The 18,429-nt window shown below is 44.2% G+C and overlaps 1 protein-coding gene and 1 non-coding gene across 2 annotated transcripts in view; both read right to left on the bottom strand.

Annotated features, from left to right (window-relative positions):
- CLDN10 (claudin 10) overlaps positions 1–18,429 on the bottom strand; it is a 118,883-nt gene that overhangs the window by 82,752 nt on the left and 17,702 nt on the right. The gene's annotated exons all lie outside the window — the stretch shown is intronic.
- On the bottom strand, positions 146–218 carry TRNAK-CUU (transfer RNA lysine (anticodon CUU)). The gene has a single exon. It is a non-coding gene; the product is annotated as a tRNA-Lys (tRNA).

Genomic DNA, 18,429 nt, shown 5'->3' with positions numbered 1-18,429 from the left:
AAGCAGGCTCTGCACTGACAGCAACGAGTCGGACCCGGGGCTCAAACTCACAAACTGTGAGATCATGACCTGAGCCCAAGTCAGACACTCAACCAGATGAGCGCCCCGCCCCGGCGCCTCTATTTGTTTTTCTAAGTAGGCTCCACGCCCAACGTGGGACTTGAACTCACAACCCTGAGATCAAGAGTCCCATGTTCTACCAACTGAGCCAGCCAGGCACCCCAGGAATCAATACTTTTTTAAATACCGCAGGCAACTCCACATTGCAGCCAAGTTTGAGAACCACGGTTGTAGACAAAAGATCTCCTTTCTTCCCAAATGGCTATTGGCTTTCATTGCCAGGTGCCACCTCCACGAAGCCTCCCTAACTAACCACTCATTCTTCTCCTCCATCTGTCCACAAGTCTGTCTACAATTGGTGCCAGCACTGTTCCTAGTTGGATGTGCAGACACGTCACCTGGGGATATTGTCAATACGCAGGTTCTGATGCAGCGGGTCCAGGTGGGGCGGAGACCCGACACGACTAACTGCGCTCCCAGGTGCTGCCCCTCTGCTGGCCCACAGACCACAGGCAGCAGGCTTCATGGATTGCAGCCTCTCTTTCCGCACACGCGCCCAGTGTTCGCTAGCATCGTTTTCTGCTTTCCCTGCTACAGCAGCAAGAGTGGCTGGCTTCCAAGCTCGCATCCTACTCCTCTCTTGCGCTTGGGTCCCCACTATGCTGCCCGTGGTGTGGACCATGACCCTGCACATGCACAGAAAGCTCAGTCTATGACTCCTGGATGAATTGATGAACACATGTAGTGAGAAATGCTCTGAACTTGAAGTTTGAGACCTCGCTCTGCTACCTAGAACCTATGAGCACTTGACCCAGGGGCTGCCTCTCTGAGACTCAGTTACTTCACCTGTTTAGTTGACCTCGTAATTTCATTGTGAAGACCGAAGAGAGAGTACGTGTTAAAGCTGCTTTTCACCAACATGGTGGCATCCTCTGTTCTTTAGCTTGTTCTCGTCACCGTTGCCCAGGGGTCCAGCCTTGCCCTTCACGTACTCCCTGGGAAAACATCTATTCTGAGCCTCTGCAACTCAACCCCCAACTCAGACTTCCCTCCTGAGTTTCACATGTCTAACTAAATGCCTACAGCACACCTCCATCTTGTCGACCACCCGTGTGCCATAGTCACACATCAAAAATAAAGTTTGTCACTCCTTTGCATCTCCCACGACACCTCCTTCCCTCCTGTGTCCTATTGTCATTAGCTCCCAGCAGGGGGCCAGCACACAGGGAAGGGGGACTAAGGCGCCTGGTGATGGCGTGGGATAAGCTGGCAGAAATTTGGGGTGAGCAGAGAAGGCCATGTAGCTCCCTCGGGGAGACAGACATCAAGCATAAGTCAGGTCACGGTGAGAAATGGCATCCTTGTCCCCAAAGGCTAAATAAATAAATAAATTTCCGGGCTCTCTGATCTGGGCAATTAGCTTGCCCAGAGGTGGGCAAGGGGTCACTTTCTGGAACTCCAGGCTGGGCGCCCCTGCCCTGCAGTGTAGCAGCAGCACAGCCTCACAGAGGCCAGGAGACCTTTGGGGCAAAGAGCACCCCAACTCTTTCAAAGCCTGCTGGCTGCCCACTTCCCTGGCCTTTCAGAGGAGCGTGGAAGCCCGCAGATGACAGTACTGATTAGGGGCGGCTAAGGCAGGGCTGGCCAGGCTCTGGGACTCTGTCTCAGTGAATGGCTGGAGGATCTGATGGGGAACATGGAGGTTCATGCCCTCCTGACTCTTAGCCGCTCAGCAGAGAGCTGGATCAGCACGTCTGCTAGTTCCTGGGAAGGGCTGAACTGGTTTCTCTGCACCCCCAGGTTCAAACGTTGAATCCCTAATCCCTACCTCAGAATGTGACCTTGAGTCCCTGCAGATGTAATAAGCCCAGATGAAGTCACTGGGGCAGACCCTAACCCCATATGACCGGTGCCCTTACAAAAAGGGGAAATTTGGACACAGGGAGAACACCGTGTGAGGAGGGAGGCAGAGATCACCGTGCTGTGTCGATAAGCCAAGGCCCACCAGACTGTCAGCAGACAACCGGAAACGGAGAGAGAGGCACCGAACAGACTGTCCTCACAGCCCTCAGAAGGAACTGGTCTCCAGAACTTCAGACTTCTGGTCTCCAGAACTGAAAGAACTACATTTCTCTAGCTTATGGCTCCCAGTCTGTGGTATTTGTTACGGCAGCCGTAGGAAACTACTACGTTCAGTTGCCCTAGAAGAACAAGCCGGAATGTCCACCGAGCTCCAGACACTCCCCCTTTCAAACCAGGTTACTTCTCCCACCAGGAAGCTTCCATGATCACTTGGATATTCCCTGGTCCCTGTCACTACGAAGATGTAGAGCCCGAAGGAGCAGGGAGTGGCGCTGGGCTCTCTCGCACTGGCCCTGAGCTGTACTGTCTGATCTCAGCTGTGCTCTGACACTTGGCTGCTGGTACGTTTCCTCAGGGAGGCACAAGTGGCGAATGTCCTTGACCACTTGGCAGAGACGATCCAATTCACCCTAAGCCAAAAACCCAGGCGTCCTCCAAGCGAATGTTCCTCTCTGCCAGGCCTTGTGATTTATCCCAGTAACACATCACTGGGGGACCATCAGCCTTACCTTCTCCACGCGCCCGCCGAGGCCCCACCAGGCCTTCGCATCTCTCGTCTGTGCCTCGAACAGCCTCCACACCACTCTGTCCCCGCCCCTCTCTTTGTGATCTCTATCACCAGAGGGCTCTTCCCCAAAGGCAAATCCGATCAGGCCTCACCCCTGCTCAGAGCCCTTCAGGGGTCTCTGGTCTCTTCTTTCACCCTCACTCTTGCTCACTTTTTCTCGTGCTTTTCTCTCCCCTTCCACCGAGACACAGCCCATGGGCCTCCTGCCCTTCGTGAACATCTTTCCTTCCTCCTGGTCTCACCCGCTCTCCTCCCTGTTCTCAACCACCCCTTCCTCCTCCGCGTGCCCATCAGAACCTCCGCTAACCCTCCCTCAGAGCCATGTGCTGTTGCGCTGTGTTGTCTACATTGTTGATGTCGTTACTGGTGGGTGAGCCCCTTGAGGGCAGGGATTGGTGTCCTCCAAAGCTGAACAGCCTGGCACAGAGCAGGCCCCTTAACAGGTTTTGTGGAATGAATCCATCAGCAGTTCTCAAAGTGTGGTCCCGGGACCAACAGCCGCTGCAGCACCTGGGAACTCATTATACATGCGAACGTGGCCTCAGCCCAGGCCCGCTGAGTCTGGAGCTCTGGGGCAGGGTCCGGGTTTCACAAACCCTCCAGATGATTCTGATGGACACTCAAGTTTGAGATCAGCTGAATTACAAAAAATGAGAACATAGTGACAAAGGATGTGACTGGAATTTGCTATTATTATTTAGCCTGGGCTGGACAACGACAGGAGAGCCCTCCTCTGGGCCCCATCACCGGGAGTCGCTGGGCATTATGGCAGCCTGGAGTGCCCGTTGCCCATCTCTCCCTTGGCCCTTGTTCTACTGTGTTATGTTGTACCCCCTTCTGAGGGTGGATAAGGCCACACTAAGGCCTGGGGAGTATCCTGAGGAGAAACCCAACGCACAGGGGAAGCCTGGGGTTCCAACAGCCATGGTTGCTGTGGTCAAGCTCAACCATGTGGTCATGGTGCTTGGTTTCTCTCCTTATATATATATATATATTTTTTTAACATTTACTTATTTTTTGAGAGACAGAAAGAGACACAGCATGAGTGGGGGAGGGGCAGAGAGAGAGGGAGACACAGAATCTGAAGCAGGCTCCAGGCTCTGAGCTGTCAGCACAGAGCCCGACGCAGGGCTTGAACTCACAGACGGTGAGATCATGACCTGAGGCGAAGTCAGACGCTAAACTGACTGAACCACCCAGGTGCCCCATATTATTATTTTTTTTAAGTTTGTTTATTTATTTTGAGAGACGGCACAAGCAGGGGGAGGGGCAGAGAGACAGACTCTCAGGCCGACTTGGTGCTAGCAGCCTGACGTGGGCCTCAGTCTCACAAATCGTGACTTCATGACCTGGGCCGAAATCAAGAGTCAGACACTTAACCAACTGAGCTACCCAGGCGCCCCTCTTCTTACATTCTTAATTTTAAAACATTCTGTCAACCCCCCACCAAAAAAAGCCAAAAAGCAAAACCAAGCTTATAAATACAGAGAACAGTTCGGTGTTGGACAAATGTGGGGGGTGAGTGAAATGGGTGAAGTGGGTCGAAAGGTACAAATTTCTAGTCAAAAGATATAGAAGTTCTGGGGATATAATGTTTAACATGGTGACTGTAATTAATAATACCATACTGTATATTTGAAAGTTACTAAGAGAATAGATCTTAGAAATTCTTGTCACAAAAAAATGTGTAACTTTGATGGTATACGTTAACCACACGTATTGTGGTTAACATAATATATACAAATATTGAATTATGTTTTATACTAGAAACACGTATATATCAATTATATCTCAATTTTTAAAAATAAGCATTCTGTCAAAGGAATTAGAACCCTATTGCCTTAGATCTACCATATTACCTGTAGTGATAAGTATCCTATTCTTTTAATATTTAGTCTAAGGGCACCTGGGAAGCTCAGTCGGTTCTGCATCTTTGACTCTTGATTTCAGCTCAGATCACGATCTCATAGTTCGTGAGTTTGAGCCCCCCATCTGGCTCTGTGCTGCCAGCATGGAGCCTGCTTGGAATTCTCTCTCTCTGCCCCTCCCCTGCTTGTAGGCATGCTCAGTCTCTCTCAAAAAATAAAATTTGGTCTAAAGGAATTGATGATGTGGGATTTTTTTTTTAGCCTTTAATTTTTTGTCTCTTCATTCTTTTTTTTTTTTTTTTTTTTAAGAGAGAGAGAAAGGGCACAACAGTGGAGGAGAGTGGCAAAAGGAGAGAAAGAGAGAGACTCGCACAGGGCTTGATCCCACAATCCTAGGATCATGACCCGAGCTGAACTCAAGAGTCAGACACTCACTGACTAAACCACACAGGTGCCCTTTATCTCTTGATTCTTGGATGTATTTGTTGTGGTTAATATTCAGTGTTAAAAAAAAAACAACATTATTTTTTGAGCTCCTTAATAAAAGAGTCACTGGTTATCAGTGTGTTTCTTCCACGGCCTAGTACCATGCCAGGTGCCCTAGTAGGTGCTCAACAAATGTTGGGTTTGACTACTCTGTGAAAAACCCTGATATGCCATTTAAGAAGCTAGGAAAGAGCTCTTTTAGTACTGAAGAATATATCCACAGGTCAAGTTGGAAATACTGTGGACACTTTGAGAGAGAGCTGTGACAAACCCCCCTGCCCCATCCTCTATCTGGTGCCTGCTTTCCTCTCTTGCTTCATTTCAAGACATTCTCTCTCTCTAGCCTACACTCCAACAGTCCTTAACCTCTTTCAAATCCTTGAATTCATCAAAGTCTGTTTTGTTCTGGACCTTTGGACCAGGCTTTCCCCTGCCTGGCAGTTCCCTTCCCTTTTTTATTGACTCTTCCTCCTTCTGGGGGAAAGTGAAATACCCTTTGCCCAGCAAATCTTCTCCTCCTTCATGAGATTAGGACCTTCCCCTCCCCTGACCTCCTCCTCATTGACTTTCCTGTCTCTGTTCCTCTCTCCACTTCCTTCCTCTGTTAGTCTGGAAGAGCACCAACGGAGTCTCCTTCTTGGACCCCCAGCACCTATCTCAGAGCAAGGCACAAAGTTGGCTCAAGTATTTGTTGAATGACTTTGAAAACACACAGGCTGTAGGCAGATAACTTTCCAAGTCCTAAATGAGTCCACTTGCTTCTCTTTTATCCTTGGGCTAAGGACTTAGGTGCTAATCAACCTCAGATGAGAGGAGGGTATCAGAAGAAGAGACAAGTGTATGATTAAACAGAAGACATTTGGAGAAAGAAGGGAGAAAAGAACTTGGCAGTTCAAGAAGTGCACAGACATAGGGCTCCTGGGTGGCTCAGTTGGTTGAGTGTCTGACTTCGGCTCAGGTCAGGATCTCACAGTTCATGGGTTATAGCCCTGTGTCCAGCTCTGTGCTCACAGCTAGCTCAGAGACTGGAGCCTGTTTCAGATTCTGTATCTCCTTCTCTCTTTGACCCTCCCCTGCTCATGCTGTCTCTCTCTTTCTCGGAAATAAATAAAACATTAAAAAAAATAATAATAATAAAAAAGAAGTGCACAGACAATGGAAAGTTGCTGTGATTCCCACAGAGCCTCTCCTTTCATTTGTGAAGAGGGGTCCCTTGGATAAAAGTGGCATGGAGACTTTCCCCAAAGGGTTCATTCTGGCTTATTCTATGATATGTTGTCTCTGTGAGCAAGGCTGTATGTAGAACTGAATTTAGAGGGAAACATAGCTGTGTTTCTTTGTAGAAATGGTTGGGTTCTCTCTACCCCAAACAAGACACTGTCACTGAGACATCACACAAATTACAGAATAAAATCTCTCACCTAATCTCAGGGTTAGAAAGGACACTGGACATTACTGCATCCCCTCCTCTGACCTCTGCAGGAATTTCCTCTGTAGATTTCTGATAACAATTCACAGCCTTCTGCCTGTGGCAGCTAGCTCCATATTGGATTCTAATTGTTGGAAAATCCTCTTGAGCCCACTGCTTTGTATGTGGTCATGGTTTATTGAATTAGATAAACAGACACAGAGGAACATTTGCAATCAGGACAATAGAAATTATCTTAAAGTAATGTTTTTTTTGATAAAAGAGTATGGGAAAATTGTCTTAAATGTTTGAAATAGTCTCCAGCCATCACATTGTACCAGATACATGTTCTCTTCGATTTATTACCTGGACAAGTCAAAAAGCAAAAACAGATCACAAACTAGAGGCGCATGGTTAAGCGTCAGACTTCAGCTTAGGTCATCATCTCATGGTTTATGAGTTTGAACTCCACGACTGGTTCTGTGCTAAACAGCTCAGAGCCTCAAGCCTGCTTTGGATTCTCTCTCTCTCTCTCTCTCTCTCTTTCTCTCTGCCTCTTCCCTGCTGGTGCTCTGTCTCTTTTTCTCTCAAAAATAAATGAATATTAAAAAATAAAAAATAAAGCCAAAAAGTAGACAATAAAGGCTGTCTCTCTATGTACTCAGAACCAACTACTAAATATTTGCCAAATGACTGAGCAAATTCTCATAAACATTTATTGAGTATCTTGAGTCTTGAGATTAAACTTTCAGACTGGACCTTCTCTGCTTGTGGCAAGAATGACCATACCCTTTAGCACTGGGAGAACAAGGGAACAGGGTGCGGTGACATGGAATGGAGATGGCGGATGGCTTCCTGGTGCTGCCCTTCTACTAACCAGCTGTGCCGGGTTACATGTTAGACTCTCCTGGATCTTAGTTTCCTCCTTTGCAAACAGAGGTGATTAAACCAGGTGACCTGTAAGGTTCAGTAGCTAACCCTCCTTGGGTCTAGGACTTTGCCCTTTCCTCCTGAAGACCAAAGACTCATGAGTGAAATGAACTCTCAGGGTAATTGATCATTAGCAAGAGCCTAGCTCCTACTAAATAGAGGTGGTTAAGTTAAAGCAATTATTGTAAATATAACTATGTACATATCCTTCCCTGAATTAGCAGAAACTTGAGTTAATAGTTGGCTACAGCATTAAGCTCATAAACTCATTTCTACCTTCAGTGTTCACCAAAATTCCCCAGCTGTCTGCTGAATCTAGACTTTTTAAATGCTTCTATTTTTAAACCACAGTAATTAGACTGCACAGTCCTGGTAGGGTATAAACCAAGGAAAAAAAGAAACACCCACAAACTACAAAGAAATCTCAAATGATTGTCAATAATTACTTTTTAACATGATTTTCCCCTTGATTTTATGGTATTTTCTGATAGTAAGGTACAGTTATTATGAAACAATAATATATTTAGTAGCAAAGGAAACTAAGTATTTTTTAAATTAGAAACGAAGATTTTCAGTGCTAGAAAAAATATATAAATATTAGAGCAAAATCCTGTTAAGTTTAACTTAGAAATATTAGTAAGGGGAAAAAAGAAATATTAGTAGGAATACATATGGATTTTTGGTTTAAAAATTCTTTTTAGGGTCATCCGGGTGGCTTAGTAGGTTGAGTATCTGACTCCTGACTTCAGATCAGGTTGTGATCTCATAGTTTGTGAGTTCGAGCTGGGAATCGGGCTCAACACTGACAGTGCAGAGCCTGCTTGGGACTCTCCCTGCCCTTCCCCCATGTGTGTGTACACATTCTCTGTCTCTATCTCAAAATAAATAAATAAACTTAGAAAAATTCCTTTTACCTCTTTGTGTTGCAAAGGCCTAAATATCCTGACAAACTCATAGCAATGAGCTAAGGGGTTGGCACCCAGATTGTGCTTGCTAAACACCATTTCCCAGTAGAAGGAACAGAGCTCCTTGGAGAAATAGCTGATTGACTCAGGTTCCGGGATGAGCTTGGAACATCTTGGCAACGCAGCAAGCAAGGAAGTTACCAAAGAGCACAGAATCGCGCCCAAAAGGCTGAGGAACCAAGTCGAAGAGCCCATAGGCTAGAGATTATACAATTTCAGCACCAGAAACAATAACAACTGCAAAGGATTGAAACGTATTGAATTAATACAGTTACAGCACACACACACACGCACACACACACACACACACACACACACACTCCTTTTAAGGAAACTAGGAATACAACTCATTATTTTAAAAACTGGGAGGGGCACCTGGCTGGTGTAATCAGTGAAGTGTGTCACTCTCTGTTTTTTCTTTTAATGTTTATTTACTTTTGAGAGAGACAGAGAGAGAGAGAGAGACAGAGAGACAGACAGACAAAGCATGAGCAGAGGCAGGACAGAGAGAGAAGGAGACACAGAATCCAAAGCAGGCTCCAGGCTCTGAGCTGTCAGCACAGAGCCCGACGCGGGGCTCAAATCCACAAACTGAGATCATGACCTGAGCAGAAGTCAGATGCTTAATCAACTGAGCCACCCAGGTGCCCCTGGAGTGTGTGTGATCCTTGATCTCAGAGTCATGAGTTCAAGGCCCATGTTAGATGTAGAGATTACTTAAAAATTAAAAAAAATTTTTTTTAAAGGATATACTTAAAAAAATAAATAAAAATTAAAAAACTGGAAAATAAAAAGAAAGGCAAAATAATTGCTTGATTCTTCTACAAAACTGTACTAAAGTTGTTACATAAGGTAACCAAATAGTTTCTAAAGTAAATTTCTTCTTTTAGAAGAATTAAAGCTAACATATGCAGAGGGATACTACCATTGGAATACCACTATTTTGCAACCTCTAGAGAAATAATGAATTAAGGCAAATAGTTATAGGAATTACATCCCCACAGAGATATAATCAACAACAAAAAAAGAGTACAGGACATTCTACAGGATTGTAGAAATTATTGTTCTTCAATAAACAACTTGCATAAAAAAGAAAGAGGGGTGGGGAACCTATAGATTAAAAGAGACATACCAACCCAGTGCAATATAGAGGTCTTATCTGGATCCTGATTTGGGCCAACTAACCATAACAAAAAATAATTTATGAGAGAATTCAAGAATATTCAGAACATTGCCTGATATTTGATAGAGTTATGGAAATATGTAAATGTGAAGGGTGCTATGGTGTTTATGAGGCTATGCTTTTAAAAGTCCTTGTTTTTCCAGATAGAGACTGAAATATTTATGGATAAAATAATTTTGATATCTGATGCTTAAAAATAATTCAGCTGGGGTTGGAGTAAGACCGAGGAGCACATGGAATAGAGAGAAAACAAAAGTAATCACGTGCTGATAACTGTTGAAAAATCGATGATCTTCAGAACATGCGAGCTCATTATAATATTTTCTCCACTTTTGTAGATTATTTCCATCATGAATTTGTTATAAATAAACGATTTTTTCAAATGGTTAGCTCTACATTGGACTTTTTCTTTCTTTCTTTTTTTTTTAAGTAATCTCTGTACCCAATATGGGGCTCAAACTCACAACCCTGAGACCAAGAATCATAGGCTCCACTAACTGAGCCAGCCAGGTGCCCCTGGACTTATATTTTTGAGGCACCAAACAAAACTTATTCCTTTTGGTCTATTATGAATATATTCCTATTTGCTCCTAAACTGTATGATTTTTAGCTCTCCTCCTCTCTCTCATGAGGAGGGTCCTTGTTTAAGTTATATTTACTTCCTGGTAGTAATTTTTAAAAAACTACTGAAATGAATATTCTATATTATAAGCTCCCATGGGTCCTCATCATCGTGGGGTAAAAGGCAGGTACCCCCCGCATTGACAGCTGAAGCCCGTCATTACCAAGCTCCCTCCTGCGTGTCACACAAACTGTTCCAAAACACAGATGAGAGGAAACCCATCTCAGGCCATTTTATAAGGCCAGTATTACTCCAATAGCAAAACCATACAAAGACATCACATAAAAAAGAAAGCTATAAACCAATATCTATATTTAAAAGGCTCCAAGCTGCCTGAGTGGCTCAGTTGGTTAGGCATCTGATTCTTGACTTCAGCTCAGGTCATGATCTCATGGTCATGACCTTGCAGTCGTAAGATCAAGCCCCATGTTGGGTTCTGCACTTGGCGTGGAGCCTGGTTAAGATTCTCTCCCTCCCTGTCCTCTGTCCCTCCCCTGCTTGCTAGCATGCTCTCGCTCTCGCTCTCTCTCTCAACAAAATAAAATAAAATAAATAAAATAAAAATATTTAAACGGCCCCAAAATTCTCAACAAAATACCAGCAGTTGAGTCCAGCAGTATACAAGACTTAAATACATGTCAAATGGTATGTGATACATATTTTACCACAATTTAAAAAAATAGCAAAATAATAACAAGAATTATATACCATGACCAAATGAGATTTATCTCAGGATGCAAAGATGGTTTAACATCAGAAAATTAACTAAACAGAGGCACCTGGGTGGTTCAGTCAGTTAAGTGTCCAACGTCAGCTCAGGTCATGATCTCACATTTCCTGCGTTCGAGCCCTGTATCCGCCTCCGTGCTATCAGCAGCCTGCTTTGGATTCTGTGTCTCCCTCTCTCTCTACCCCTTCCCCACTTGTGCTCTGTCTTTCTCTCTCTCAAAAATAAATAAAACATTAAAACATTTTAAAAAAAGAAAATTAACTAAACACATTTTATCAACAGAATGAAAGACAAAAATCACATCATTATCTTAGTAGATGCAGAAAAAGTATTTGACAAAAATCCATGTTCATGGACCCCCAGATTAAGAACACCTGTTCTAGAAGTTCTCTAAACATAGGAGATGACAGACAATAGTGAAGAAAGACCTTTGGGCTGGAAGATACGTGGTTCTCAGGGGTTGCAACTGAGAAAAAACGTTTTCTTGAATCTGTTGGAATCTGATTCAAGAATTTGAATTGAATTGCATTGAATCAAGAATTTCTTGAATCTGCCTTGATCATGAACAATGACAGCATGAATGACTTTTCCAAGATCTAAGAGGAGTGTCGAGTATAAAGGCTTGAAGATAGGAAGTGTGTGTGTTCCTTCTTTGCTGACTATAAGGTCTATAATTATTTACCTGCTAGGTGATCAATGAGTGTTTTGGGGGTGCCATAATTCAAGAGCCTTTGAATGGCTTGGAGGTTGAGGGCAACCTCTTTAGACTTAGACTTAATACTAGCTATGTGCTTGTAAGCAACTTTTTTTAAACTTTAAGTCTAGGGAATGTCATGTTTTTTTCACCTCTGAAATTAGGAATCCAACACGGTAAGATGAAAAATTTATTTCTTTTGATGTTTATTTTTGAGAGAGAGAGAGAAAGAGAGAGAGAGAGTGTGAGCAGGGGAGGGGCAGACAGAGAAAAAGGGAGACCAGGATCTGAAGCAAGTTCTAGGCTCTGAGCCGTCAGCACAGAGCCCCATGGGGCTCGAATTCACAAATTGCGAGATCATGACCTGAGCTGAATTGGGACATCCAACCAATTGGGCCACTCAGGAGAACCTAAGATGAGAATTTTAAAAGACAATACCTATGAAGCGTTTAGCCTGTGCCTGGGCCATGGAAGTATTCACCCTCTCAAACAACATCCAAGACTAAATAAATCACGGAGTCTGTGTTGAGACCGTTATGTCTGCCACTTAGATCAGTCTTAGACCAGAGGCCTCATGATACCAAGCTAATGGGACTATATTCTCATTTAAAGACTAGATCTGCTGCTCCAACAGCCTTGGAAATGGAAGACTGGCTACGGAATGGAATGTTATTGGGACAGCTTCAGCGGTTGCGCATCTGAAGTAAACACATAAGTGGCACAAAGAAATGACAGTACGGTCTGAGTGATGCCAAAAAAGAGGCTTTTGCGGGGCAAGTCGCTGGCCTGTAGTTTGGTGTCCCTGCCCAAGGGTGACTTTGTTCATAGCAGAGCAGAGTTTGAATTCACACTTCGGTTCTGGTAGACTGCTGTAATGTTATGGCATTAAATCTGTGTAACCCGATCAAAAACTGCTTAAAGATACAGTCATGAGTCAAGGGTGAAATGGAGACCAGGGCAGGAGTCAAGGAGGCCACGGGGCGGGGCGGCCACAGGGAAGATCCACGCCCCTTCTGCGAGGCGTGTTTATGCAGATCATTGAAGAAGCACCTGCCGCCAAGCAAAAGGATTGCCAAGGCCTCCAGTCTCGCCAGCATTTTACAATGTGATTAGTGGAAAAAGCATAAATTAGGGATTTCTCGTTTGTACCTCTGAACCCATAGATTGTTTTTTCCCATTCGATCGGATAACTCCCTCGCAGGAGCTGACCTGCTAAATGCTCTGAAATGAGAAACTCACAGAAGTTTTTAGAGTTCTGTCCCTTTTCCCCATTTCTGGTTACTTTTTCCTCCTTCGCAAATCCGTCCTCTCTTTTTCTCTAGCTCAAATAATTCAGAGGCTATTTAGGATAAGTAGTACTTGAGCCTCATTTGTTTTTGGATCTTCTTTTCCGTGACTTGAATGCCTCTGACGCTTGCGTGTGTTGTGACCCAAAGGCCAGCCCCTTGCCAGGTGATCACCAGGCACCGACTCCCTTCTCCTCGCCTCCCTCTTCTGAGTGGCGCCTGCCCTCTGTGAAGTGGGGCGTGTGACAGAACAATCCGGCCCTCGGGGGTGCGGACGTACTCGTTCTGGGCCTTCTTGGTGCCCTGTGATTCCAAAGCTTCCACCTTATGGAAGTTATTTACTCATAAACAATAGTTAGAGAATAATCAAAGACAACCAACTGTGGTGTAGACAAATTTAAACACATTAATTTCCAGGCTGAATGGACACAATAATTGGAAGTTACTACAGGGACGGTAATCTGAAATCAATTCAGTGATGTAGTATTAAAGGGTCATTTTTAAGAAGGTAAAATCATGGGGCACCTGGATGGTTCAGTTGGTTAAGTGTCTGACTCTTGATTTCAGCTCAGGTGATGATCCCAGGTTTCGGGAGATGGAGCCTTGCATCAAGCTCTGTGCTGACAGCACAGACCCTGCTTGGGATTCTGTCTCTTCCTCTCTCTCTCTCTGCCTCTATGCTACTCTCTTTCTCAAAATAAATAAACATTTTTTAAAAAGTAAAATCATGACTCTCATGCAAATATTAAAATGCTCTCATTTTTAATTACTTTTATAAAGATTTTTTTAAGTTTACTTATTTTGAGAGAGAGAGAGAGGGAGAGAGAGAGAGCGTGCATGAGCCGTGAAGGGGCAGAGAGAGGGAGAGAGAGAATCCCAAGCAGAGGGCTCCATGCGGTCAGTGCAGAGCCCAACATGGGGCTCAAACTCACAAACCGGGAGATCATGACCGGAGTCGAAACCATGAGTCAGTTGCTTAACCGACTGAGCCACACAGGTGCCACCCCATGGGGTTTATTATTATTAATTATTGTTAATTTATGAAGGAACCAGTAAGACATTACAACTGGTTTTTATAGTCTCTACCTGACAAGATTGTTTTGTATTGCCTTGAGCAGAGATTGTTTGCATTGCCACAAATAGGAGTCACTCGTATGACTATTTCTACAAGCTAACGCCTACCTTACCAGAGTTGTAAAACAGCCTAGGAAAGACAAGGGCCTTCACCTCCAGGAAAGGAGAGGAGATGAGCGGAGGTCGCTGCTAAATGTTCTCCCAGCTGTGACATATTGCAGTATGGCTCCAATTCTTCACTTCTTATGGATATAAGCCCTTGGACACCCTTAGTTTGCAGTCCTTCCGTCAAAATGAGGACCGTATTTCTCCATCCCTTGACTCTAAATTCAGCCATATGCCTTCTCTGGCCACCCAGACGTCAGAAGCCATGATATAAGAAGAGGTTTACAAAACCGCTTGCCAGCTTGTTCAGTTCTGCTTTTGCTATGAAAAAGATGCGTCCAGGCTAGCCGACTGGTCCTAGGGGGTAGAGAGGTAGAGCAAAACCAAATTACCCTAACTGATCCCACCTAAGATCAGCCAACGCCATCAGGCGCCCAGATGAGTAAATGAGATCCCCAGCTGAGATCAGCTTAGACTGGCTAAACCTCACAGATGCAGGAAATGAATATTTATGCCTATTGACCAAGAGGATCTATGGTTGCCTATTGACCAAGAGGATCTATGGTTGTTTGTCACCTAGTGATTTTCTGACAATGCTAATTCATATGCCAACCCATTTTTATCAGACCCTTGTGAGATGAGAGAGATCTCTGCAGATACTTCGGCAATAATGGCTGGTTCATTTGGGGGAGTCTGGCTTCCTCCAAGGCCATCAGGAGGGAAAAGGGCCAGATACCATAACTACAAATCCAGGCTACCTTTCCTGTGTGGGAGGGGTATTTATTTGGAAACCATTCAAATTCCAGGCTAATAGTGGTATTCATAGGAAAACTGATGGCCAAAAAATAATCTCTGTTAACTGGGAGGAATCAAGGTAATTTCTACCTGCAGAGTATTTGAAGCTTAAATAGAATAGAATAGCGATAGCAACAGGAAATGCCCCATGTGCTTGACCAAGTACAAGGTCAAACAGATAACAAAGACTCTCCTATCAGTTATCAAGAATGTGCAGAGGGGAACCTGGCTGGCTCAGTCAGCAGAGCATGTGACTTGATCTCGGTCGGGCTCATGAGTTCAAGCCCCACGTTGAGGGTGCAGATTACATAAAATATTTAAAAATAAAAACTTTGGAGAAAAAGAATGTGCGAAACACAGACAACGTTCCTTTGGTCTTCCCTGAGCCGCTCACGTGGCCTTCGAAGAAAGAGGATCCCTTTGCATCCAAAACAAACTCCACATTGCAGAAGATGGTTGTTTCATCGGAAGCAGATTTTGTTAAGTTTGTGAAACCGTAAGGGTCTTATTTAGCCCAACAACTATTTTTTGAGCCCTTATTTATGTGGGGGGCCAGAGTCATCTCCAGAGATGTGGAAATGACTAGGCATCAGATCTGCCATGCGACTCCAGGTTTAAGCTATCATCCTCAAGAAGTAGGCAAGTGCCTGAACGACAACAGTAGAGCTGAACGCGAGACGGGCACGATAGAATGCTACTGGGAGACAGAGGAGAGGTGGAGGGCATAACCACACAAGGGAGGCTGGAAAGGAAGTGTTTCTGTGGGGGAACATGAGGACTTTGGCTTGGGACCTGCTGTTGACAGCTGGCAGGGACCAGGGTCTCTGCATGTCTTACATGCATGTGCATCAGCCGTATCTTTCCCTCGTCTCCCTTCTGTTTCAATCTTGCCTTCAAAGTTAAGACCTTTAGACAGACGTAAAAGATAGGAAAGGAGAGCCGGCTGAACCTAAAAACAAGTTGCGTTTCAAAAAGTAAGGCAAGTGGGTAGAGATGGTTAGAGGATCTACCAGCTGCGCAGCTAGCGAGTGTGGTTTATATTTAAAGGGTGTGAAATTAAAGTTTAACCCCCGATGACACACACTTATTACTCCTCATATCATGTTAAATAAAAGCCTCCTCCGGCCTGTTTGCACCTGTCTCTGATGGTTTGGCCCAACACAGTCCTTCTTGTTGCGTTAGACGCCATCTGTTTTCAGCATCAAATGGAGACTTTCTGCTAAGTCATCTTCAAGTCCAACTTCACTGGCACCACATGCTGCTTCACAAATTAAATTAAAGTCGCAGGATGTTTTGGATTAGAGGGATCTTCCTCCAACCAGACCCGAGGTTAGTAAGAGAGTGTGACCTGTCTGGGCTAGAATTCCTTCATCCAAAACATCCGGAACATTTCACTGGATTAATTTGCAACTCGCTGGGAGATTTTTGGTCCAATTTGCTAAAGATTTTCTGTCTGTTTCGATTTCTCTTTTCAATTCAGGTCAATATGCATTTATTCAGCTCTCTTATTGAAAATGATATGAAAAGTATTACTGAGTCAAAAGAATAAAGAAAACAGCAGATAAAATGCAAGGAAAGGAAGAAAAGTAATGAGTGAATAAATAAGTTCACTCATGAATAAAGAATTTATTCATGAATAAATAAATCCATTCATCCAACAAATGAACTTACAGAGCCCTTATTTTTGCCACGCTCTGAGCTAGGGAAGTGCTACGCATTATAGGGAGAGATATAAGTTACGTTTCTCTTCTTCAGGAGCTTAGAATTTGTTTTTTATTTAAAAATTTACCATTAGACAGTTTAAATTCAACTTATATTGGCATTTAATCTAATCAAAAAACTTCACAAAGAAATAAAAATGAACAATTTCCTTGCACCTTTAAGAAAATGTGGAGTATTCTTCGTGGGGGAAGTCTAACAAATCACACTGCACCACAGAAAACAGGACATGTGTGTTTTGGTTGGATTGGATCCCATGGCCACTAGCCATTAGGCTACAGGAAAAGAATTTTTAAAACCTATCTTTCCACTAGGGGCTGTAGGAAGTCATCCTTAGTACAGTATATCAGATGTACGTTTTCCTTTGAGCATGGCCATGAGCCCATGTAGCTTTAGGAGGAATTACCTTTAGCAAAAACGAATAGACAAGTAGAACCAAATGTTCCCACAGTTCTGAAGCATACTGAGAAAAATCTCCATTTCATCCCTCTATGTCCCATCTTGGCTTCTTGTTTATCAGACAATAGTTCTTCAAGATTCAATGAAACAAAAGTATGGAACGCAACAGGAAGGCCATGATGGAGCGTTCCTGAAAAGGTTAAGGCAGGCAAGGCTGATGAACGTTCATACAGAAAGGATGATTATTACATTGATGCCATTTGAGGTCTGTTCCCATGTCCCCATGTCTTAGTTCCAACTGCTGTAACGAAGTACCACAGATAGGGTAGATTATAAATGGAAATTTATTTCTGACTGTTCCAAAGGTTGGAAGTCTGAGATCAGAGTACCTACATGGGCAGGTGTGTGGTGAGAGTTCTCTTCCCGCTTGCTGACGTCTCACCGGACCCTCACATGGTGGAGAGCAAGGAGCCCTTGGCTTACAAGGGGACTAATTCCTTCAAATTCTTTCACTAATCACCGTCCAAAGGTCCCACCCCCTAATATCATCACGTTGGGGGTTAGGATTCAACATAAGAACTTGGGGGTGAAGGGGCACAAACATTCAGTCCATTGCACCCTCCTGACATTCCCCTGCTCACGGTGGAACCTGAGTTTCACGAGGACAAAGCCTTTGTCTTGTGTTCTGCTGTGTCTCCAGTGCCTAGAACAACAAATAGCACATTGTAGGGGCTCAAAAAATATTGTAGAATGAATGAATGAATAGATGAAGTGTCTCCAGCACCAGATAAGACAACTGTTGGATCCGAAGTGAAAGGCCAAGAAAAGAAAACTTCCTTGCTTCGTCAGCGACCCTTATGATGTCTGACTTCCCTCTGCTGTGCTATCCACCCCCCTCACCCCACCCCCAGCACTTTGCCCCGCACCTGCCTCGTTTTCCCAGTCCTCTGCTACATGTTGGAGTTATAAAGATGAAAAGAATAAGGCACGAGCCCTCAAGGAGAACGCAACCTCCGTTTTAAGAGAGGACTCCGAGGAGAGGTGAGAAGAGAAGGGAACAGATATATCCCAAATGTGAAACACAACTAGCAGGGTTTCTGGGTAGGAAGGGATCTAAGAGAACAATGGAAAGTGAGGTGAATTGTGACTGGACAAAGGTAAACTGTCCGTCATTGAAAAGATCAAGGCATGAGGAGGTCTAATATGTCCTGGCTTCCAGAAGTCCAGGACCATCAATAGGACCGAGTTCCAAGCTACAAGAAGCTAATACGTAGCAGGAGAAATGAAACAAATGTAGTGGTGATAGTGAGACAAGGTAGTGTGAAATTGGAGCCTAGGAAAAGTGCTGTCACCTAGGAGGTAGATCCAAAGGAGGAAGCATATCTTCTCTGGCTGGATACCACGTGCTCATATTGTATCTGCTGTGTGTGCGATGCTAAAGGGAAAACAAAGGCA

This window comes from Crocuta crocuta, unplaced genomic scaffold (assembly GCF_008692635.1).
Source record: "Crocuta crocuta isolate KB4526 unplaced genomic scaffold, BGI_CrCroc_1.0 scaffold31, whole genome shotgun sequence".
Lineage (NCBI taxonomy): Eukaryota > Metazoa > Chordata > Mammalia > Carnivora > Hyaenidae > Crocuta > Crocuta crocuta.
The sequence above is the reverse complement of the archived record's forward strand: the minus strand, read 5'-3'. Positions and strand labels throughout refer to the sequence as shown.